The 26,168-nt window shown below is 41.3% G+C and overlaps 1 pseudogene; it reads left to right on the forward strand.

The window, feature by feature from the left end:
• The first annotated feature begins 15,986 nt into the window (after positions 1–15,986).
• On the forward strand, positions 15,987–24,606 carry LOC110699023 (annotated as a pseudogene).
• The last annotated feature ends 1,562 nt before the right edge of the window (positions 24,607–26,168 follow it).

Genomic DNA, 26,168 nt, shown 5'->3' on the forward strand with positions numbered 1-26,168 from the left:
AAAGTAAAAAAGCCTTGAAACAACCAGCAAGGCATAGCATTGATATGGGATCATGTTCTAATTTAGAGTTAAATGAAGATATAAATAATCCTATTGATAAAAGGAAGGTAATTGGATACAAAACCAAAACTGTGAGTGAGCCAGTTTATGAGGATGAAGTTAATATGCAAATGGAAGCTTATAATGAAATATCCAATACTAATCCTAATAGTATTTATATGCCAATTGATATATGCATTGAAGATTATAATAAATATAAATTATGTGCATATATTGATAGTGGTTGTTCTACATGTTTTGGAAAGAGATCATTATTTCCAAAATTCTTGTGGAAAAAGGCCAAAAATCCTATGCAAGTTAGAATTGCTAATAATAGTGTCATGACGCATACGGAGATAATTGAAGATTTAAAAATAGAAATTGGAGGAGTTCAATGTGTTATTCCTATTTTATGGGCAACTTATCAGCCTAGTCATGATATGATAATAGGAAATAATTTTCAAAGGTTGATTAGGGGATTTTGCTCCCACCAATCGGAATGCGCCACGTGGACCAATCAGGTCCTGCCAAGTGTCCCCCAGTTGGAACAGCCAGGGCTTCCCACGTGGCACGCGCTTATTCGTCCACCTTGGACCTGTTATGTCACGACATGTGGCATACTCCATGCCTAATGGAGAAACCGGCCACCCAGGCCCAATTTCCGAGGGAAGCCCAATCGGCCCTAGGTTTACCTAAACCTAGGATGGGCACGTTTCCCAAGGTTATAAATACCTCCCTTAATCCTCATTAAGGGGGATTACGAAAAAGAGAACAGAAACACACAAAAAACACATTAATTACACACAGTAATAACCGACTGATCTCGCTAACAAAGCAGATTACCTACATTAAACGCTCTCACCTAGAGAGACCTAATCACTTTAATTTCCGCATTAATTACTCCTTAATCAGGTACTAACTTGACCGTTGGAGGCGGAGCTCACAGGAGTCTCCGTTATTTTGCAGGTACAGGCGTCCGGTTCCAGTCTCAGGATTGTAACTCTCCCGCAGGACATCAGAAAACCCCGAAACATTTGGCGCCGTCTGTGGGGAGAGTACTTCTGAGATGGCATCCAAGTCTGTACCAACTCCTGAAGAGAGGCGTCCCCTAGACGACCCTCAAGTTCAGTCGGACCATGATACCGAAAGTGAATTTGAAGTTGAAGCTCATACAGCTTCAGACGGGACCCTAAGGGCCCGACGTACCCGTCATACCGAAAGGAGGGAACGGGAGCATCTTCAAACAGGAAGCGAGCCAGCAGGCGCACCGCCTGTTCGGCAACAGCCGACTGATGGGTCTGCTCCCATCACAAGGAACGAACTCATGACCTTCATGAGGGACTTCAAGGGAGAGATTCAAGAGTTGATCAACAAGAAGCCGCCTGCTTCAGTCAAGGAGTAGTCGGCCAAGAAACCCTCCACTTCACTGAAGAGGAAGCCAGTTCAAGGGCGAGAGGCGACTCCTCATCCTAAATCTAGGAAGCGGGAGCCACCTGCCCTTGATTTCACAAAATTCCGTTATCCTACAGGAAATAGGAAACCTGTTCGTCATATTCAGGCGGACGGGTCGAAGCAAACATTCACAGATGCTCGGCTACTGCTAGAGCAGAAGAAGAGTGACCGATTGTCAGAGTCGGCCTCTACTTCAAACTTTCAAGACAGTTTGCGAAATGCCTCGATGAGGCATACTCAGTCGTACCATGAGAGTCAGTCAGGCGGCACCTCCCGTCAGTCCGGCTTTCATAGTGCCCAGGCGGTACCAAACTTACCATTTGTGCCGCAACAACAGTATTTTTTGCAGCCACCTCCATTTGGTGGACCTGCAGCAAAAAACGTCCAACCTATGGACTGGCAGCTACGGTTGCTTAGACTTGGTGAACAGCCGTCGGCCTTCTCCAAGGAAATTACTGAAGCCGCTCAGCCGGCCAAAGTGAAAAATGTACTAGTAGGCGCCTATGACGGCACTACTAACCCAGAAGACCATCTGATGGCATTCACCAACCTGATGTACCTTCAAGGGTTGGATGATCCCACTTGGTGCAAGTGTTTCCCAACGAATCTCAAAGGAATCGCACAGCAATGGTTCGGCAACCTGCCGACTGGTTGTGTAAATAGCTTCAGGACGCTTGCTTACTTATTTGCCTCCAACTTCGCCATGAACATCCCTGCGAAGAAAACGACCCTTGATTTGGGAACAATTCAGCAGGGCGAGAAGGAGGGGCTTCGTTCTTACATCAGGCGGTTTAACCTGATGAGAATACAGATTCAAGGGTTACCGGATGAGGTAGCTTATACTGACTTTTTCAGAGGTCTCAAAGACGGGTCTACCTTCAAATTTGATTTGGTTCGAAAAAGGGTGGCGACTCTTCAAGAGGCCCTGATTGAAACAGAAGCCTATATACAGGCGACTGATCTTTGTACGATAAAACAGTCGGACGGGAAACGGTTCGACAAAAGAGAAGGACGACAGAAACAGTCGTCTAACAAAGATGAGAAAAGAAAAGAGGTCTGGGCGGCTGATTCCTCTAAACAGCCGGCCCAGAAAAAGAAAAAAGAATTCAAACCATACTCCCCAAAGTATGCGTTTAACAAGGATAACCAGTTTATCCTAAAAGAAATCAAGGGACGGATCTCAATTGAGAAGCCGGTCCCCATGAAGGGTTCTGCAAACAACCGGAACCAAGATAAATTTTGTGCTTATCATGATGATGTTGGTCATCACACCAATGACTGCATCAGTCTCATGCGGTACCTAGACCGCCTGGCTGAGCAAGGTGATCTTGACACTTATGTCAAGAAATCTACGGGGAACACTTCCTCAAAAAAGCAGTCGGCCAAAAAGAATCAGCAGGCCGACAGCTCTGATACAGATGATGCAGTCGTCTACACCATTGCAGGCGGCTTCTCAGGAGGCGGCCCCACTATTAGGGGCAACAAAGACAATATCAGGCGGTTAGATATAAATTCCGTTCACCAAGAACGGTCGTCCAAATATTCATTTCCTGAGATTGTCATCACTGAAGAAGATCTAAGAGGGGTAAGGGGGCCGCATGACGACCCTCTCGTTATTGAATGTAAAGTGGCCAACCAGAGAGTTGGTCGAATCCTCATAGATACCGGAAGCTCCTCAGATCTCATCAGTAGCAAATGTCTGTCGAAACTAAAATATCAGACTGATTGCATACATCCGGCCTCCCACCCTTTAGTAGGGTTTGGAGGAGGAGTCGTCCACCCACTGGGACGAGTAGATTTACCCATCCGCCTGGGTGAAAAAGGGGAAGGACGACACATGGTAGTCCGGTTCCTAGTAGTAGAGGAACTCTCGGCCTACAAAATGATTCTGGGTCGACCTACCCTGAATAATTCCAAAGCTGTTATAATCTCGTCTCTTATGTTGCTCAAGTTTGAGAGGGATAATGGAACAGTCGGCTCCCTAAGGGGAGATCAGAGGATGGCCCGAGAGTGCTATCTCTCGGATGTCAAGCCCACTGTTATGGCCACTGGGGCAAGTGGTGAAAAAACAGACCTTGACAATGTCAAGGAGAGTGCGCCTGTTCAAGAAGCAGGCGGCAAAAAGAGAAAGGCGTCCCAGACAGGGGCCGCAAGAAAAGCAAGAAAATAACAATCATTGGCAGAGGAGCGGCCGGATGAGTTCCGCCCTCAGCCGGCTGGTGAGCATGCGGACCTGATCTTAGACGACTCACGTCCTGACCGAACAGTGAAAGTTGGGACGACTGCTCTGAGAAACCTTGGTGACGACTTTCACAACCTATTGAAAGAATACAAGGACATCTTTGCATTCGAAGTCCATGAAATGCCAGGCATTAGTCCTGATCTGGCGGTACATAAACTCGCCGTGGATCCGAAAAAGAAGCCGGTACGGCAAAAGAAGCGGAACCATGGCAAAGAAAGAAGTCAAGCGGCAGCCGCCGAAGTTAAAAAATTACTTGATGCAGGGTTCATTCGGCAATGTTACTTCCCAGACTGGGTTGCAAATGTGGTGCTTGTTAAAAAGCCGAATGGCACCTGGCGAATGTGTGTAGACTACACAGACTTAAACAAGGCGTGCCCCAAAGACAGTTACCCTCTGCCTAAAATTGATAACCTGGTCGACTCAACAGCCGGCCATGCCTTGATGAGTTTTATGGACGCCTATTCTGGTTTCCATCAAATTCCTTTATGGAAGAAAGATCAGGAGAAGACGGCCTTTGTCACTGATCAGGGGTTATACTGTTACACGGTCATGCCGTTTGGTCTTAAGAATGCCCCGACTACCTTCCAACAAATGATAAACACTGTGTTCTTTGATCAGATTGGGAGGAACGTCGAGGCATACATTGATGATATGATTGTCAAGACTAAACTTCAGAAAGATCATCTGTCGGACCTCCGAGAAACTTTCGCCACACTCAGGCGGCACCATGTCATGCTCAATCCCAAGAAATGTGTATTTGGAGTTGAGTCTGGGAAATTTCTCGGATTCCTTATCAACCAGAGAGGAATAGAGGCGAACCCTGAGAAGGTACAGGCGGTCATTGACATGCAGTCGCCTCGTACCGTCCGAGAGGTTCAGAAGTTAACAGGTTGTCTGGCGGCCTTGGGAAGATTTCTAAGCCGATCAGGCGACAAATTCCTATACTTTTTCCAGGCAATTAAGAAAAAGGCAAGGTTTGAATGGGGGCCGGATGCTGAGGCCGCCTTCCAGAAATTAAAAGTTCACTTGCATTCCTTGCCAAGGCTGGTCAGCCCTTTGCCCAAAGAGGTTCTCTACATGTACCTGGCCGTCTCTGATCATGCGTTAAGCGCTGTTCTCCTTGCTAAAAGGGACGGTTGTCAGCTCCCGGTCTACTTTGTCAGTCACGTACTGAAAAATGCCGAGTTGAGATATCCCCTAGTGGAGAAATTTGGTCTTGCACTCTTCATGGCTGTTAAAAAATTGAAGCCCTACTTTTTGGCACATGCAGTCGTCGTGTATACAGACCAACCTATCAAGCGGCCACTGACCATCATGGAGTCGTCAGGCCGAATGATCAAATGGGCCATAGAAATACAGAGCCTCGAAGTTACATTCGAGCCTAGAAAAGCAGTGAAGGGGCAAGCCTTTGCTGATTTTATTGTAGAGATGACTCGTCCTCCTGACTCTCAAGTTCCAGACCAAGTATGGAAGGTATATGTGGACGGAAGCTCTACTTCAAATGGTTGTGGAGCAGGCGTCATATGTCAGTCACCAGAGGGCGACAGGTACGAGTATGCTCTACGCTTCAGTTTTCAGGCTTCAAACAATGAGGCAGAATATGAAGCTTTACTAGCCGGGATCCGCATGCGCAAGGCGGCAGGGGCAAGAAAAATAGACGCCTGTTCCGATTCACAATTGATAGTGAGTCAGTACAATGGCGAATACGAAGCAACCCATCCGGCCATGATCAAGTATTTACAGGCGGTCCAACAAGCAGTCGGCTCCCTTGAGGATTTCCATCTGATCCAAGTGCCGAGATCAGAAAACAACCAGGCGGATGCACTGTCAAAATTAGCATCATCCGCCTCCTCTGATACTCCTCGAACTGTTTTTTGGGAAGTAATGGAGAAGAGAAGCATCGAGGAAAACCCTATTGGAATCCTAGACAGAAGCTCAACCTGGATGGATTCAATCAGGGCATATCTAACAAACGGTACACTGCCGGATGATCCTCAACAGGCGGCAGCACTGAAAAAACGAGCCACCTGTTTTGAAATGATAAAGGGAGAACTTCACAAGAGGGGGTACCTTCAACCCTTCTTAAAGTGTGTTACTCCAGAAAAGGGACGAGAGATACTAGATGATCTTCACTCTGGTTACTGTGCTTCTCATATAGGTGGTAGGATGCTTGCTCAAAGGGCAAGGCGGCAGGGCTACTTTTGGCCTACTTTGGAAGCAGATGCAATGGAGATGTTGAAAAAATGTGACAAGTGCCAAAGGTTTGGCAAACTAATTCACCGTCCGGCTACTGACCTCACTACTATTCACAGCCTACTACCGTTTGCTAAGTGGGGCATGGACATTCTGGGTCCATATACGCCTGCTACAGGCGGAAGAAGGTACATACTTGTTGCCGTCGACTACTTCACTAAATGGGTAGAGGCGGAGGCTGTAAAGGGAATCAAGACGAAAGATGTAATTTCATTCATTTGGAGAAATGTCATCACTCGGTTCGGGGTTCCCATGTCTATGGTTTTTGATAATGGTCCCCAATTTGAGACGCCTGTTCTCAAAAGCTGGTTGGGTGACCAAGGAATTGCAAACTACTTTGCATCTGTCGGCCGTCCACAAGCAAACGACCAGGTAGAAGCCTTTAATAAAATCATCTCAGACGGTCTCAAGAAAAAGATTGAACGAGCAGGCGGCCTATGGGCGGATGAACTACCACATGTTCTCTGGGCCATTAGGACGACTGAAAAAGGGGCGACTGGAGAAACTCCATTCCTCCTAACTTACGGTGCGGAAGCTGTTCTTCCAATAGAACACTACGAGCCGACTCTTCGAGTAATGCTATATGACGAAGAGGCAAACTGAGAAGCCATGCGCCTGGCATTAGACTCACTTCCTGAAAAAAGGGGCAATGTTGTCTTGCGCCATGAGATCTATCGCCTGAGAATGACTAGATCATACAACAAAAAAGTACACAGGCGTCCACTCAAAGTAGGGGACTTTGTACTTAGAAAAATGGAAGCAGTTGGTAGGGCTAATGAGTCTGGCAAACTAACTCCCAACTGGAAAGGACCCTACCGAATCTATGAGGAAGTCAGGGACGGTACCTACCGTCTGGAAACACCAGACGGACAACCGTTGCCTCGAACTTGGAATGTAGATAATCTTAAGAAATATTTCTTTTGAATGATGTAAATAGTCAAGAGCTACTTAATAAAAGTTTGCACTTACTATTCAATTTTGAACTACGAGGGGCATGCCGTCTGTACCTTTACAGTCGGCTACTCTCCATTGAGTATTTCACTCACAATAGGGGCATGTCATCTGGGCATATAGTCGGCTACTCTCCATAAGAAGATGGCCGACTGGTTCCAAACACATAGCCACCCCCCTAATACTTAGCTAAAAAGATTAGGGCCTGGCCGACCCTGTGCCTGACAGGCGGCTACCCTCCTTTTACTTAGCACCTACGTTCACCAAGAACTTACCAAGGCCACAGGCCGAATGATCAGACCAGGCGCCAAGCCAACTGATCAAATCTACAAAACTAATACGACCTGTCCTAACATCATAGCAGGCGTCCGACGGCATCCCTCCGGATGAAATTCGTCGCAGAGAGCAGCTCCCTTTTGGGTGGAACATTGTTCTATAAACTAATTACACGGCACCTATACGACTGTCCCCAAGGGCAACCACGTAGCCGTTTTTGAGACAAGGATAACTCTATCACTAACCAAACCAGTGGTAGCAGTTGACATCTGAGTCAGATGACCGCCTGTATTACTTGGGATAAATGCAGGGGGTACCTATTGAGTTAATAGCCAACAAACATTGGCGAATCAAGGGGTCTAGCCGGCCTACGCCGCCTGGTACCTCTACTTCTCAAGCAAAAGTGACGGCGACTGAGTAACTCCAACGTTAACTCATAGTCACTCCCTCAAATTTGGTATGGAACCTAAAAGGTTTGAGTACACCACCTGTTTTTTGGCTAACAGGGGCACTCAAACCCCTATTCCTACTAGGTAACCTATTGAGTTAATAGCCCACAAACATTGGCAAATCAAGGGGATCAGCCGGAGTCCGCCGCCTGGTACCTCTACTACTCAATCTAGATTGTGACGAAGACTAAGTAACTCCTATGTTAACTTAATAGTCACTCAAACTTAGTATGGAGCCTAAAAGGTATGAGTCGTCCGCCTGTTTTTAACAAACAGGGGCTCTCAACCACTACTCTTGCTAGGTTAACAAACTATGAGTAAAAAGCCAACAACATTGGCAATAAAGGGAAACAACCGGTACCCGCCGCTTGTTATCTCTACTACTCAATTCCTTGGCGACTAGGTAATACTCTATTTACTTGGTCAGACCACTTTCCTACTTGGTTAAATTTACAAATGACAGGCCCGCCTGTCTAAAAAGGATCCAGACAAAATAGTTCGAATACCGATTGGATAAATGGCCGACTGATCGTCTATCCTGGAAACAGACAACCAGTCGTCCAGGGGCATAGGCGGCGTACTAACTATCCGTACCTGTCTGCAACGTTCGGCCATGTAAAACAGTCGGTCTATTGAACAATTGGATATTAGATATGGAATACTTAGACAAATTTGAAGCAAAACAAAAATTCATTAAAAATAAGCCGGTCATTAAAGACCAGCAAAATATTCAAAGCCCCGGCCCCCTGGCCGGGTAAATACAAAGCAAACGGCACGCAGGCCGTGGAAAGAATACATAAAGCTTAAGAAGGGGGCAGTTCAGTATTAGCAGTTGCCGCCTGGTCAGCACTCTTCTTGCTGGACTCGGCTTCAGCTGCATCCTTTTTTGATGCCTTACCCCCAAGCGGCACAAGCGCCACTACCGGCTCCTCCTCCTCCGACGCCTCCCCCAACGCCTCTTCTTCAGCAGCCGCCAGGATCTCTTGATTATATGCATCCGAACACTGGCGGTACGTTCTTTCCCAAGAGGCAAAGTCGGCACTGGGGAAGAGGCGCCCCCAGGTCATGCGCTGGATTTGAGCGGAGTCTTCCATCATCTCCCGGACCAGCTCTTTCTTCTCTTTCTTGGCCTTTTCCGAGAGCTCTTGGGTAAGAATCTTCTCCTAGGTCACCAGGCGTTCCTTTACGCTGGCCAAGGATTTCTCCATGGCTTCGTAAGAGTACATTTTCAGGCGAAGAGGTTTCAGCTCGGCCTTGAGATTTGTGATGGTCGCCTCCAGCTCGTCATTCTTCTTCTGGGCCGCCTCTAACTGAGCCCGAACAGCGACGGTAGCCTGCGCCTGATAATAAAGAATATCAATGGTCAGTACTTCATTTTGGGCAATTTGAAACATTGCCTTATCACAGTCAGAGGCGGCCATAGCTTTTGCAGCCTTTACCTCTTTGTTCTTCCGATCAAGCGGCTTGCGAAGGCCGTTAACTCGGAGCAGGGCCTAAGTACAAAAAAAACAGGCGTCAGTTTCCAAACAAAAAAGAAAACAGGCGTCCAGAACTTCAAATACTCAAAAATATGCTAAGTATACCTCAGCAAGGACCCCTGCAATCCCGTCAAGGTCAAGGGTGCCGACACCCCTGACCGCCTCCCTTTCAGCTGGAGGAACTGCCCTGATCATAGACTTGGCCATCTCTACCAAGTCAGGCTCCAGGGGGCCGACTGCATCAAGCATAAACAAACGGATTAGACTTAGTAACAAAGGGAGCAAGTCTAAAATTTACAAGGATAACTTCATACCTCTAGGCGGCCCAGTTGGAGTTTTAGAGGAAGTGGCCGGCTGTTTCTCAGCCGCCACCTGTTTCCTGGCAGAACCAGGAGAGCTCCCAACAGTCGTCTTCCGGGCCTTGGGGTCCGGCTGTTGAGAAGATGAAGCTCTTGGAGCACCCGTCTAAAAAAGAAGAAAAAAGTCAGTATATGCATAAACACTCCAAAAAGAGGGTGAAAGGTTCGGAGCTCACCAAGGGTGCCCCCTTCTTGGGGGAGTCGGTTGAAGCTTGTTGCATAATAGAGGCCCGCAACATGGCCGCCGCAGTCTTGGAGGCGGTGATTTTGCTCATGGCGTCAGCTGCAAAAACAAACAGCAAAGTTAATAAAAGATAAACAACAAATGTATGAAACAACAGAGTATTCGACAGGCCGACTACCTCTTGAGCACCGACTGCTGAGGCCGCAGGCGGCCAAAAAGTACTCGTCATAGAGCAACTTGAAGCTCGGGACGCAGTGCAGGGGTACTTGCTCTCGTACCCCTGAAGTAGAGTCGACCCTCGACTCTACTTTAAAGAGTCCTTTATCAAGGATCTCTTTTTTAGCCTTGGGGGGAACAGGCGGCATGCTACGGCCGCCTGCAAGAAGGGGCGGATTCCTGTTCCACCTATTAAAGCGCTTGTTCTGCTCAATGTCAGAACTCTCAATGATGAGGAAGGTGCTCCGCCAGTCCTTCCACTTGTTTGCTTTACCTCTTGTCATGAGGTAGCCCCTGTGGCTTGTCAATTGATACCAGCCGGTACCGCCTGTCTTAGGGGTCCGGCTGAGATAATTCATATGGGCGAAAGCCTCGAAGCTCGGCTCCACCCCGTGCAGTTCGCACCCGGCCACATAGCCGAGTACGTTGACCCAGGAGTTTGGGGCTAACTGCCATAACCCCAACTCATACCCATCCAAAATCCGCTGAACAGCCGGATGTAATGGGAAGCGAAGCCCTGCCTTGATGGCCGCCTCATAGCAGCCAAAGCAGGAGCTTTCATAACTGGAACCAGCTGGCCAGACGACTGTGTCTTATGGATCCGGCACAAACACTAGAAAGTCGGGGCCCATGGTGTGGTTTGCAATAAAGCTCTCCACTTTCTCTTGCATGGCTGTGATTCGGCCCCGAGGTACCGTGCACTAGTAGGGGGTATTTAGCTCTCGGTAAGAGGCGGATGGTTCCGTCCAATTGTCCCCCTTCTCAACTGCGTGAGAAAGTCTCGCCTCTTGCAGGCGGCTGTTTTTCTCTTCTGTACCCAAAGAAGCATGGCCAGAAGAGCTTGACGAGGAATCGTCCTCCGACGAGCCTGAAGAGGACGACTCTTCCCCTCTCCCGGAGGGGCCCGCCTCCTCTCTTTGAAAAGGAGCAGATTTCTTAACTGTTAAATGGGAAGGGGTCACTATGACTCCCCCCACAGAATTGCCGGCATCCAGGCCGCCTTGTTTCACTTCCACATCTGGCGCCTGGTCAGATGTTTCACTAATCGGCACCCTGTGGGAGGAGCCGTCTGAATTTGAGATCCTAGCTGTCTTTTTCGTTCTGGCCATCCTGCTCTGCATAGACACAGATACAGTCGGACTTTGTATAAAGGGCAAAGATGGGTCCGGAAAAGGGCAGGCGGCACTCCTAGTCCTAGATTCAGCCGTCCCCGGTGACCGGCTGATCACTAACCTAGGTCGTGTCGTGTGCTTCTGTGGTGCCATTTCAGAAAATAAAAAGAAAATTAAGAGTAAGAGAACTGAGTTACCTGAACGAGTGACGGTTGATGAAGTTCTGGAAATCCGGTGCAGTCGGCTTGTCAGAACAGGCGGTAGGCAGAAAAGGTCCAAAATGTCAGAGCAAGTTCAGGGGTCCGAATGTTCTCAAAAAGTTCTCAAAGTGTGAAAATGACTCAAGACAACTCTCCCTTATATAGGCGAAGTGAGAAGGCGAAGGGTCACTTTCAGAATTCAAAATTTGGGCGGGAAAATCTCTCGTCCTTTCGCCGACTGACAGCTGTAGCAGGCCGTCGCCTGTTACAGTGCGACACCTGTCACAGGTAACACGTGACCAATCACGTGCCACCTGTGAGGGGCAAATGATTAGGGGATTTTGCTCCCACCAATCGGAATGCGCCACGTGGACCAATCAGGTCCTGCCAAGTGTCCCCCAGTTGGAACAGCCAGGGCTTCCCACGTGGCACGCGCTTATTCGTCCACCTTGGACCTGTTATGTCACGACATGTGGCATACTCCATGCCTAATGGAGAAACCACCCACCCAGGCCCAATTTCCGAGGGAAGCCCAATCGGCCCTAGGTTTACCTAAACCTAGGATGGGCACGTTTCCCAAGGTTATAAATACCTCCCTTAATCCTCATTAAGGGGGATTACGAAAAAGAGAACAGAAACACACAAAAAACACATTAATTACACACAGTAATAACCGGCTGATCTCGCTAACAAAGCAGATTACCTACATTAAACGCTCTCACCTAGAGAGACCTAATCACTTTAATTTCCGCATTAATTACTCCTTAATCAGGTACTAACTTGACCGTTGGAGGCGGAGCTCACAGGAGTCTCCGTTATTTTGCAGGTACAGGCGTCCGGTTCCAGTCTCAGGATTGTAACTCTCCCGCAGGACATCAGAAAACCCCGAAACAGTTATACTCTCCATGCACTCAAACTATTGATCAAATAATCTTTACTATTAATGGTCATTCTGTTCCTATACAGAAAATAACAAAGGCTTATACTCATTAGACAATGGAATTTACGCGCAACCATCGTGGTGATAGGGTTACTCCTACACAACGAGAGGTTGCACTTAGAATTTCTGAGTGTGATTCATCATTAATAAATCAGATAAATAAGCAACAAGAAAAACTATGCGAGAAATTATATTCAACAAATCCTTTAGAACATTGGAAAAGGATAAAACATTTGCTAAGATAACTCTAACAAATCCTAATAAGATTATTAGAGTAAGACAAATGGTTTATACCTACCAAGATATTCAGGAGTTTGATGAACAAATAAAAGAATTTCTTAATGAAAAGCTAATTAGGAATAACAAAAGTCCTCATAATAGTCCAGCCTTCATGGTAAGAAATCATGCAGATGAAAAAAGAGGTAAAGCTAGAATGGTCATTAATTATAAACAACTAAATGATAATACTGTATTTGATGGCTATTACATCCCTAATAAAACTGTGTTATTCAATAGAATACAAGGAGCCACATGGTTTTCTAAAATGGAATGTAAAAGTGGCTACTAGCAAATTAAAATGGAAGAAGAAAGCATTCCATTAACTACATTTAGTGCCCCTCAAGGGCATTATGAATGGTTAGTAATGCCTTTTGGATTAAAAAATGCTCTACAAATATTTCAGAGAAGAATGGATAATATTTTTAGAGAACTTAACCATTGTTGTTTGGTCTATATAGATGATATTCTAATATTCTCAAAGGAATTAGAACAACATAAGAATGATCTTAAAACAGTAACTCAAAAATGTGCAGAGCATGGTATAATCCTTGGAAAAGATAAATGTGTTTATGCTAAACAAGAAATTGAGTTTAGAGGATTAGAAATTAAAGCAGGACAAATAATACTGTAAAAACATATTCTAGAAAAGATTGAGAAATTTCCCGATAAAATTGAAGATAGAAAACAGCTAGAAAGGTTTCTAGGATGTTTAACCTATGCTTCTGATTTTATAGAAAATCTTGCTTTATTAAGAAAGCCATTACAACAAAAACTCAAGAAAGAAATAACTTGGAACTGGAAGGAAAGTGATTCCAAAATTGTTCAAGATTTAAAAGCTATGTGTAAAGATCTTCCTATACTAACACTACCTACTAGTGAAGATGATTTAATCCTTGAAACATATGCTAGTAATGAGCACTGGGGTACTGTGTTAAAAATCAAAGAAGGAGAAAGACTTTGCAGATATAGCAGTGGAAGTTTTAATAAAGCTGAATTAAATTATCCCACAATGCAAAAGGAAATCCTTGCAGTCATTAGAGGGATCGAGAAGTTCTTAATCTTCTTAAACCCTAAACAGTTCTTAATAAGAACAGATTGCAAAGGCATACTCGGTTTTTTTAAAAAGAATTTGTCTAATATGCAAGCGCAAGGGAGACTCATGCGTTGGAACTTATGGCTTAATCAATTCTCTTTTACTGTTGAACATATACAGGGATCGAAGAACTCTTTAGCCTATAGTCTAACCAGAGAATTGGCTAATGACGAAGAAGCAAAAGACATCAGAAAAACCTCCTGCCCATCAACTAGAAAAGATGGAGGCAGAGAGAAAAAACTCTTATTGAAGAAACTGATAAAGCAATGGAGCGGGTTTCACCCTCCACTTGGGCCTTGATGGAGGCCATGATTGTTTCATCAAAAAGAAGATCTCGAGATAGTTTAATTAAAAGTTGTCATGTAGCAGTTCGAAGGTTCCTAATGTATGAAGTGATAGTCATTATCCTGAGGCTCATTCCTGATATTCAGGATATAATACTAAATAAAATAAAAGACAATTTTAGGTTCTGGTATGATCTAGTTGTATCAAGGTCATACAAGATGTATGATGTCTATGATCTATGGGGAAGTAGAATAATATTCAACACCAATTCCAGAGTGGGTACTGTGTCAATTCATCCACATTCACCGGAATGGAGGGTACAGAGCTTGGGATAATGGGATGGTTCATAGTATTGTAACATTTCCTGATAATAATATTACGTTCCTTGAAAAGCTCACGAAATTCCAGAAGTATGCTTTTAGAAGAATTTATGAAGCAACAAGATACAAAGGAAGAGTTGAACAAGTCCAAGTGCAAAGTGCAAACATTGAAATGGTTGAAGGAAAAATTAACTCTCCACATTTCCTGATCATGTTTGAAGACGTTCATCGCAAACTCAAAGATCCAATCTGTATCCAGCAGAGAAGAGTAAAAGATCCTACAGAAGCAAGGGCTTATGGATTTTTCTATATTGCTCAGTATCTTAACCAGTTCATAGCCTTAAAAGAAGAACCACCAGTCATAATACATGTGGGAAATACTACTATAGTAGCACCAGAATGGTTAAGAAATTATTTAGAAGGAGTATTACATGGTGAATCAGTGTATGATTATTTCGAACAAGTTGAAGCTGGGAGATATTTATCCTTAGAGGGAAAAGGGCACTTATTGGAGATCTTTGTCACATGGGATGAATCCTATGCTGCTAAATGTGTGATGGATCTAGGTATAGAAGAAGACAACCCAATGTACGTCCCTTATGAAGAGAGTAAGGACAACAAAGGCAACCTACAAGATATGATGGAGTCCTGAGCCCACACCAGCAATTATGTATTCTACTTTTACTGTTGTAGCACGTTTTATTTGTTTTAAAGAATCTTTAGAAAAGCAGTGAACGACATTCACTTGCTAAGTCTTGGTTTTTGTAAGCCATAGAAAGTGTCGGTGACTTTTATGAGCCTTCCCCTATATAAAGGGAATTAGGCAATGAAGTGAAGACAGAGTTGGAAGAGTTAGCTAGAGAATTACTCTGAAAGATTTAGAGAGTCCTCTAGAGAAAAATACTCACCTTAAGAGAAAGATTGGCTCTCCATCTCTCTTAAAGTAGAGAAAACTCTAGTTCAGCTTATGTCTATTTAAACTTTCAGTTTGTGTGTGTGTGTGTCGTAATATATGAGTATTGTAATCTTTTCAAATTAAATAAAAGTTTCGTTCAAGAAGGGAATGTTATCCCCTTGAACCTTATATATCAAATGAGTTATCTTTCTGTTTAAAAAGCTCCATCATAAACACAGTTAGGATTGTTTAATTAGAGACTACGATCTAAGGTAGGAAACGAATTAGATATGTGCTGAGCCTGATCTAAGGAAGACAAGGTTGGGGTTAGCTACCTTGGTAAAGCCGGAAGCTCAGAACGCCGGAGGTTCCATTGTCGACTAAGTTCAGGTATTGGTCAAAACTCTCTAGTTAAAGAATTATTATTGCGAAGCATGGTGGGCTGTTAAACTGCTAAAATAATTTATTTTGATGTATAAGTAATAGAGTTGTGATAACTAGTACCAATAAAAGTCATTAATCAAGAAACAAGTAAACAACAAATTGATATTAGTATATAAATAGGTTCGTTGGTATCAAAGAGGTGTTCGATAGTATCAAAAGAAATACCATCTAAGAGTTCGTTGGTATCAAAGAAGAGTACCATCTAAGCTTAACTTGGTTGTTGTTTGTATACCATCCACGTTAAACTTAGTACCAAACCACTAAAAACAAAAGTGTCGGTTATTGTACATTTGGTAGAGACCAAAGTGATCTCAAGTAGGTAGAGACCTAGAAAACCTGCACAAACAATACCTCTTTATTGCACATAATTGTACGCGGAGGAAGTATTTGTATGTATTTTCTTACCAACAAACACATGAAATAGATAACATAGATAGAAGCCAAAGTTGACCTTAAAACCCAAATCATTTGAGAGGATATGACCAATATGGGACAGAGAACCTTAAATAATTCAATTCATTCCAAGGTGGATACACGCCAGATTTGATAGCTACTTCCTCTTTCCTTTCATCCTCATTCGCCACGTTTCGCTTCTCTTCACAAAAAATCTCATTTCTTTCCAAGTTTCCAACTTCAATTTTCATGCTATTTTCTCAAAAAATGAAAAACTCCCAATTCACCCGTTTCTTTCTTCATCAATTTCATTTCACCCACTATTTTTAATTTTTACCCACCGATTTTCTTGGACTTATTTAATCACTTGGAAATAAAGGGTATTTTCCTGTCAATTTGGTAAGTTTTCAGATTTAGGATTTTTATTTTTTTTATTTTGAGATGTCGCTGTTTTTATGTACAATACTTTAATTTGAGTTTTACTTGTATTTTGTATTTGTATTTTTGTTATTTGTATGGTAAATTATTGGATTCAGATATTTTTGGTTTTATTGGATAAGAATATGGTGTATAATTGATAGCAAATTGCAAGTTTTAATTTTTATTCAAGCTGTAATTTGACTGTCTAAATTGTCTTGTAGTGGGTTTTGTGATGGAAAAATTGCTAGAAGTTTCTGGGTTTTTTCCTAGCATCATAATTTCTTTATTCGCATTTGTATGTGAAGTTTATTATGCACGCGTACCTGTAGATAATTTATCCACCCTTAATTTTTACCTAAAGTTAAGTATATCCAACATCCTATAAAATCAACACTCTTTATTTGTACTATGAAAGCCTTTTGGAAGCTTTCTGTTTTATGTATGCCCATAAATTTTCATTCTCCTTTGCCTTTATACTCTCCTAAACATGAACTAATTCTAGCTTATGTAATGAGCTCAATTTAGTTTAATTTTCTCTCATATTTGATTGATTGCTTTGTATAATGTAGTTGAGTCTGAGTGATACAAAGCTAGTGAATCCTAAGAGATGATTGGGAAAAGGCAGCACAAGTTCTTGACTGTTGCCCCCTTTGAGTGTGTCTGGCAAAAGGACTTTAAGTTTAAAGAGGCGGGGCGGGGTTGTGTGGTTTTTGAAGCATTTGCTCGGAATGATGTGACGGTCGTGTTTCGGGAGAATGTAGGGAGTCAACATTATCATTACAAAACTGACAGTAGTCCTCACTACACTGTTGTCTTGGGAAGCCATAGGAATAGGAGATTGAAGATTGAGGTGGACGGTAAAGCTGTGGTCGATGTTGAAGGTGTTGGCCTTTGTTCTTCAGCTGCTTTCCAGAGCTATTGGATAAGTATTTATGATGGGTTGATTTGCATTGGAAATGGGAGGTACCCATTTCAGAATGTTGTTTTTCAATGGCTTGATTCGAACCCAAATTGTAATGTTCAATATGTTGGGTTGAGCAGTTGGGATAAACATGTTGGGTATAGGAACGTAAATGTATTGCCTCTGACTCAGAACCATATATCCCTATGGAAGCAGCTGGATTCTAGAGCATATAATGAAGAAGAGGAAAATGAAGATGATTATGAGGAATCTTTGTGTAATGATGATAAGTGGGGATTAGCAAATTTTCTCGAGAGTTGGGAGCTTTCCGATGTGCTTTTCCTTGCAGGAATAGATGAAAGGCCTGTTCCAGCTCACAAGGTCATCTTGGCAGCAGCTGGTAACTTTCACTTTGGTCCAGATGAAGATATCATTCAGCTTCAAGAAGTTGGCTATCCAATCCTGCATGCGTTTCTCCAGTATATCTATACTGGCCAGACCCGGGTATGTTTTAATTCCCTTTCTTATTTCTGTAGTCTGGTTAGAGAAGAATTGAGTATCTATGATAGTTTCTTTGAACCTTTATTGTTTTTAAATGATTAGTTTCAATAATCTTCATTAGGAGCTAACTCATGTTGAATTGTTGATCATCATGCTTTACTTGAAAATTTTCCAGTGAAACAATATATTTCCTCTTCCTTTCGTAACTTTTATTCTTTCATTATTACACCATTTGGACTTTAACACTTTCATACACTTTCCTTTGACCATACTTTATGATTTAATGCAAGAATAATATATTCTTGTGGGATCTTGTTAGATTTATCTCAATATATTCTTCCAAAATATCAGCTTTTTATAATTTTTAATAAGAATTTTATTAAAGATATTAATGGTATAAGGCGTGTAAGCAAGTGTGAAACTCCAAATGGTGCAATTTTAGAAGAAAAGAGGAAGTTTCACTTTCAACAACCATTAGACAAGCTAAACATTTTCATTGATGCAGGTTGTTCTGTTCCTCTGTGAGTATAGAATGTTGAAATTGTTGATCCATATAACCATCTCTTACTCCATCCCTTTTAACTGTCACAAGACTTAGTTGATTATGTCTCTCCATTTTGGGTGGAGCTTGATTTTTATACTTTTCATGATGATTGTTGCTATTGTTGTAGGTTTCAGAGTCACAACTTGGGAACTTGGGATATCAGCTTACAATTTGAGGTCATGCCATTGGTAAAGCAATGTGAGCAGAGTATGGAACGTTTAAAAACAAATAAAAAATTGTTTGATTCTGGAAAAAATGTTGAAATTTGCTACCAAAATTGTCAATCCCTTCGTCCAACGGTGTTCCCCAATGGGCTGCCTCTCAATGTGAGTAGAATCAAGGAATTCTATTTAACTGGTAACTACAGTGACTTGGAGGTTTATGTTGAGGATTATGGATTTGTTGCTGGCGCCCATAAGATAATTATCAGTTTGTGGAGTATTCCATTTCTGAAGGTTGGTGAAGCTTCATAGTTTCTCTTTGTTGTCTGTTATGTTGCTTTTATGAACGGTTAGCTCTTGAATTAAATCCAGAATAGACACTCTTACCAGAAGAGATTGAGCACCTCCCCGTGCCCCCCCCCCCTGCCCCAAGAAAAAAAAAATTCATTTGTGTTTCTCGGATTATTTCTAATCAATTTTTACATTTCAAACTACTGTTTTGATCATGTGGCATGGTTATATACCGTTTCCGATGTACTAAAGGATAAGGTTGGAAAGGTGTAAGTTAGCATGATAACTTTTTTTTTTGAAGAAGAAGTTGCAGTTCTAAATTTCTGCCTGTTACAATATATGGGCCTCAGGGTTACATATTTTTCCACTGCAGTACTGATACTGTTTATAGATTGTTATAGAATGGATAAACAGAATTAATAGAGTTAAGAAGAAGAAATTTAGGTAAGGGTTGATGGTAGTTTGTATGATATGATTATATCACCAAACAGGAGTTAGCTCCTAAGATAAAGCTAACAAAATAAAACTTCTCATCATGATTCATCATACTTCCAATCTCCCTAATTTGCTCAATTTATAAGATTCCTTCTCTAATTCACCCACTAGCCTTCCTCCTCAAGATACTAGTGAAACTGCAGTAACTGCCTATGAGCATTATGTATACAAAAAAGGTAACCAGATCTTTCATGACCCTTCTCATGAACCTGATGCATCACATAGACTTGGTATAGTAACTGACTAACCGTGTCCTTCTGAATTTGGAAAAGGAATGAAAATAGAAAGAGAATGATAAGAAGGCTTAAAGAGAATGGTTTACATTTGCTACTTTATTTGTGACTAATGAGTGAAGTGGAAGTTCCTAGGAAAATTAAGATGGATCTTCCGTTGTGTTTATTGATATGAACTTTTAAGAGATTATTTTGAGTCATAAAGAGGTACATAGGTCCCTAATACATATCTCTATCAACCCAAGGACTTCTATATTCTCTTGTCTGTTGTAGTGACAAGTGATTACCATTATCAGGGAAAATCTGATCTATCATCTATGTATGAACAAGTAAACAACTTTTAGTATAGCACAGCAATCCAGTATATCTAGTCTAGGTCAAAGGGCTTATTGCTTTATATTCTTTTTCCTTCATCCTCTTTTCTCTCCTTTGCTTTATTTCTTATGGAAATTGTGAATGATTCTTGATGCTTGAATATCTTCAGTGGTGTAGGAAGCGACCATTAACAAATCATTAGTATTCTCACTGAGGTTGCTAGCCTGTGTAGACTTTCTGTCTGATCTGTTTCGTTATAAATCTCAATAGTGAGTCTATTGACTGTTTTCATCAATATTTGATTTCTTGTGTTTTCATTAAATTATTGATGAACCTAACTTCTGTTCGTAGATGTTCACAAATGGAATGAGAGAGAGTGCTTCCACAAGTGTTCATCTGAGGGAGGCATCACCAGAAGCATTGAAAGCAATGCTCGATTACATGTATAGTGGGGAGCTTAATATGGAAGATATTAAAGACAATGACACCTTGTTACTCCATATTCTTCTATTGGCTGACAAATTTGGCATCACACACCTCCAGCAAGAATGCTGCAAGATATTGCTAGAATGCCTCTATGAGGTAGCTCTTTATTACTTATATTGTGTATACCTTGGTTTCATCATTGGAATATAGTTGTTTTTCTCAATACAATGAAGTTTTGTTTCATGACATTGTCCTAAAAGAGCGGAGAAGTGACATGAAGTCTGGGACTTCTGAAAAACAAATGAAGAGGCACACCTATTACAATGAATTATTAGATATTAATACGTCTATCTATATATGAATGCAGGGATGGCGTCTTCTAATGGAAGCAGGTCATACAACAAGCGTTTTTCTTATCACAAGTTTAATGGACGAGGAAACAGAGTTTTTGGCATAGTAGATACTTCTGAAGCTAACCCTTTGAATTTGTTGCAGGATTCCGTGTGTCAAATACTTCAAGTCATTTCATCAGTTCCGTCTTGTAAAGTAATTGAAGAGTTCTGCAAGAGGAAATTCTCAATGCAGTTTGATTATTGTACCACCGCAAGCATGGATTTTACTTCGTTAAATGAGACCACATTCAGGAACATTCTACAGGTGGGTTTTTGTTTTTAAAGCAAGACACTTATCTGACTGTATGCTTGTGGATTAGAGTTATCTAAATGTATATTTGTATACCAGATAAAACAGATGATTGCTTGATATAGATCCATAGAGAGAAAAGGCCAAAATGGAGATACTTGGTGTCTTGGTGATAGAATTGGAAAAGATTGATTAATGCGAAGTTTTTGATTTAGAGCGGTGATAAACCCCCCCTGCTTGGCTCTTCTCCTGAGCAAGTCATGAATTGCATTTGCCAACAGTCATTCATAGTGTACGGCTTTGATTCTTACTATAAATGTGTCTCACGGTCAATCCCAAAATTTTGAACACCTCTTGCACATCTATTGAATCCCCTGACTTTATTGAATAATTTCTTCATCTTTTCCTCAATTTACAGCTGATCACAGAGTGGCTAGTTTGCTGTTATGTCCACAGTATTTTAGCAGTTGTAATAAGACAATGTTATTTTTGCAGAATCAAGATTTGACAGTGACGTCAGAGGAGAGGGTTCTGAATGCAATCTTGTTATGGAGTATGAAAGCAAAGGAATATTATGGATGGGATGCTGTGGACGAGTTCTTGATTCATTCAACTCCAGAGGTTCTATTTGGCCAGAGGCTTGATTCATTGAACCACTTATTGCTACTTGTTCGGTTTCCTCTGATGCCATTTGAGCTGCTAAAGAAGGTGAGAATGCTTCTGTTGACTTGTAAATTTTGAATTTTAAGTAGTGAAGGTTCGCAGAAGCTATCTTAATTCACTATTGTTATTTGATATTGCAGCTGGAGAACTCTAATCTTATGATGTCAATCCCCGCATTTGCAAATCTAGTAAGTAATGACCCTCCTTCTCTCACTCTTCCCACATAATAAATATATATACTTCCTCAGTTCTTTTTTAATCACAATGTAATCTTTTTTCTGAAGTTGCAAATTGATTGCAACATTACTGTATTTGATCAATGGTTCTCTATCTCTCTCTTCGTCACATGGGTTCACTTTTATTTTATTTTATTTTTATTTTTTTTTATCTCTCTGTCTTTCTCCTCTTCTTAAAAACTGTGCATCTCCCATGACGCGATTATAAAAGAGCAGTGGAAATATGATTAAAAAAATATGAACAGATTATGTTTTGATATCAAATTATGTTCATTTGTTTCAAACTTAAACAAGAACAAATAAGTTTCAAATATAAAGAAGTAAATGTTTTCTATTAAATTTAAGGTGAAGGAAGCTATAGATTACGCAAACTTTGGTGTCACCTGGACGGATATTGAACCAAAGTAAGTCCATTGGCACTTCTCTTTCTTCCTTTTCTTTTCTGTTCTTATATATTTATTTTTTTCATTATATTCCCTAGAATTGGTTTTGTATTTTCATCACCAGATATTGATTACCAATTAATAAAATTAATGTATCATAACCCTTGATGAATGTTTTGGGATGCTGGGATATGTTGGTCTTGAATATATGTTGTAATTCCTATTTGTCAAAGTATTGCCATAACCATAATATTTGTTCAAATCAATTGTTAGAAGCCCCCCCCCTCCCTCCCCTCCCTCCTCCTTCCCACCCCCTTCCCCACTCTCTTTTACTAGAAGAATATTGCTGATTTGGGAGTCACTATTGATAAACATTTATAATTGTAGCCCACGATTTCACCACCGGCGTTCTAGTTACAAAGAGCTGCAATATATATTTTTATGTGATGGTGATAGCAATGGGGTTCTATATTATGCGGGGACGTCATATGGGGAACACTGCTGGGTGAATCCAATGCTCTCCAAGGTGAGTCCTCCATTTATGCACTCATTAGATGACATTGGATGCTGTCAAATGTCTATTATGTCATTGTCTAATAATACTCCGTATTTAATTGCTTAATTGTCTTTTGCAGAGGATTACCGTTACTGCCAGCAGCCCTATGTCAAGGCTTACTGACCCAAAGGTTCTGGCATCAAGGACTTACCAGGTTCATTCCACTGGACAAACAACTCTTGTACTGCTCATTCTACTTGTTTTTTCTTACAGATTAAGGTTATAATTTTTTTTTTCCCCTCTAGGGAACCTCGTTTTCTGGACCTCGGTATGATGATGGGAGGATTTGCTCTTGGTGGATGGTTGATGTTGGTGAAGATCATCAGGTTTCATCTCAGCTTCTTTATTCAATGCGTATTGGTTAATGTATACTGACTAGCTTGGAGTGTTTCCCTCCCTTTTTCATTTTCGAAGCAAGGCTTTCCATTCGCCTTCCTAGATTAGATACAGCTGGAGGCTTTCCTGCTTTTAGGAGAGGAGAAAGAGGGGGTGGGGGGGAAGGGGGGGGGGGTGTGGGACCACAGTATAATAGAAGCCTCAAATTTATGGTTGGAACTATAAGATTAGGACAAACCACAATATAACAGAAGGACAAGGTTCGAACAAACCACAATATAACAGAAGGACAAGGTTAAGACAAATCACAATATAACAGAAGGACAAGGTTTGGACAAACCACAATATAACAGAAGCCTCAAACTTATGGTCCTTGGAACTGGGATCTCAAGCTCAACTGCTCAACTGTTGAGCTTATTGAGATCAGGATCATGAAATTGTAGCCTTGATTTTATTGTATTACAAAACCGAGCCTTGAAACAGGGGTGGCATTAGAAAATGTTGAGAAATTCTCCTTCAAATATTTAGCCGCATTGTCTCAACCCTTTGTAATAAAATATATAATTTTACTGGACAGGCTTTAAAATAGTTGATCTTTCCTTCATTCCAGTATATTTCCCATTTCTTAATCTTAACGAAGGTTTTATGGTTAAACCAATTACAATCCCCGACTATTGTAAGAAAGGAGGGAGTATATCTCTGGATGGAAGGAGTGTATCTTTGCACTGAAGGAAAAAAATTTGGTGTTGGACTATAATTGAAAGCCAACGAATTTTTTTTTTTTTTGAGCTTGTTTTATTTCTTGTACTTGGGTCTAAACATATACCAAGTATAGAACAAGCGAAGGTGTTCTGTGTTGGCACTGACTGTCTATATATGCTATCTGTAACCATCATCTGAAATCTGAATATCCCTCCTAAATTTGATTGTCGCAGCTCATGTGCAACTACTATACATTAAGACAGGATGGTTCACGGACATTTATCAGACACTGGAATCTTCAGGTACAAAGAAGATTTCCCTTCTGTTTATTCAAGAAACGAATGAGAATTAGCTTTGCAGATTTGTACAGAGTTATATAATACTTTTGAATAAATTTACAAGGATCTTTGGATGGGAAGCACTGGACAAATCTACGGGAACACAACAATGACCAGAAAATTTGCAAGCCTGGCCAGTTTGCATCATGGCCTGTGACTGGTCCCCAAGCTCTGCTTCCCTTCAGATTCTTTCGGGTGTTCTTGACTGGCCCCACCACTGATCCCACAGAACCGTGGAAATTTTGCATTTGCTTCCTCGAACTTTATGGCCACTTCCGCTAGTTTTAACCGTTTTAGGATTCGTAGGATATAGTCGTGCGTCTCACCAAGTATACTATGCTTTACAACGTTGTCTTGTGTATTATTGATAGTGCCTACCTTGAAATTTTTTCTGCTTACATGCCGTTTATAGTATGGAATAATTATAAACCATTTTCACTCTTATTTAAGCAATGAGGGTCTTGAGAGAAGGTGCAAGGGCATTGCCTTTCTTAGGATGTTAGATATCTCATGGCCTATGTATCATGGTTAAAGACTCTTATAGCATGACAAAATTTTCTAATAACAGTGTCAACCTGCACCTATTTTCGTGCCATTTTGCTAGTGGAATTAATGTAAATTATGTAATAGAGTAGCATTATTTTTGCATATTTATATGACTATGGAGTATGTTGTAAGTGTAACGGATGTGAGAAAGAACAAATAAAGAGTGCAAAATAAATAAATAACACACCGATTTATGTGGTTCACCAACAATGAGTTGGCTATGTCCACGGGTAGGCGAGAGGAAAAACTTTATTGATCTTGATTGATAATAATATCATAGTGGCTACTGGCTTGGAAAACCTAAGGGAATTCATAATAACCCCTACACTAGGATAGAAAGGCTTTAATTAAGGAATAAAGCAAATAAACAAACTTGCCAAAATCAGCCAAAACTAGGAGTGTTAAAAAAAAACCCGACCAGACTACCCGCAAAAAAAACCCGACGGGTAATTTACCATTTTTTCTTATTTTTTCGGGACGGTTACCCGACCCAACAAAATAGCCAATTCGCGGGTCGAGTCATGGGTCGCGGTTTAGTTTTCGCAGGTACCTTGGTACCCGATAATAAATTAATAACAAGGGGGGTAAAATCCCTCCTTCAATTAAGTTGAGCCAGCCCACTTACTCACTTAGGGTTTTATTTTTTTCACTCCTCGGAAAAAAAAAGCACAGCCTGTGTTCAATCTCTCTTTCATGGATTCCTCAATTCAATCTTAGTTTCGTTAGATTCCATCGCCGTCAATCCTTCTTCTTTCTATCTTTCCTTCTCCTCTCTCTCATTCATTGAGAATATGGCTAGCTCACACACATTCCAAATAAGTAAATTAACAGCCAACATCAAGAGAATAAGGCAAAACTTGTAAGAGAAATTAAAGCCTTCAACAAGCGAATCGAACCACAGCGGCCAAGAGATCTCCCACCGCAGCGGCTGAGACTCTGAGAGTCCTCCACGGTAAGCAGACGCGATGGACAGGGAAGCAGCGTTGATAAGGTGCTAGTTCAAATTAGATTTGAAATTTGTTATTCAATTGTAGTTGCTAATGGTGTTTTTTATTTTATTTTTTTAATTTTTTGAAATAAATCAATTCATTAATAAAAATCCACATGACACCTACAAATGAAATCTACATTAACAGATACATAAAATTGAATCAAATTAGGGTTTCCTTCATCAAGGCTACGATTGTTGAAAAAATCATGCACTGTGGTACATCTCTCGCACACATCGCTGAAATATACAACCTTTTCGGAGAGACAATCTAATGATTTGTTGTAGTCGTAAGGATGATTTTCATCTGATTCGCTTGAACGCATTTAAAAACTTGACAACCGTTGCGATCCCGAACAAATCTTTACCAAAGAACTGACAATAGGGCAAAATATGATTACCTTTTTCATAAACCCTAACACACAAACAAACCCTAAACATAAACAAACAACTAAACTAACAAAAACTAACGACTCCATCTTAGGGAGACACTCCACGGACGGATCTACGCTAATAAAAACTAATGGCGTTTTCCCTGCTTTAAATTGTTAAATATTATAAACATGCTTTATTTTAATTTTATTTTTTTTCTAGATTTTTGGATTATAGCTTAGGTTGATAGGTTTTTATT

Source organism: Chenopodium quinoa, unplaced genomic scaffold (genome assembly GCF_001683475.1).
Source record: "Chenopodium quinoa cultivar QQ74 unplaced genomic scaffold, ASM168347v1, whole genome shotgun sequence".
NCBI classification, from domain to species: Eukaryota; Viridiplantae; Streptophyta; class Magnoliopsida; order Caryophyllales; family Amaranthaceae; genus Chenopodium; species Chenopodium quinoa.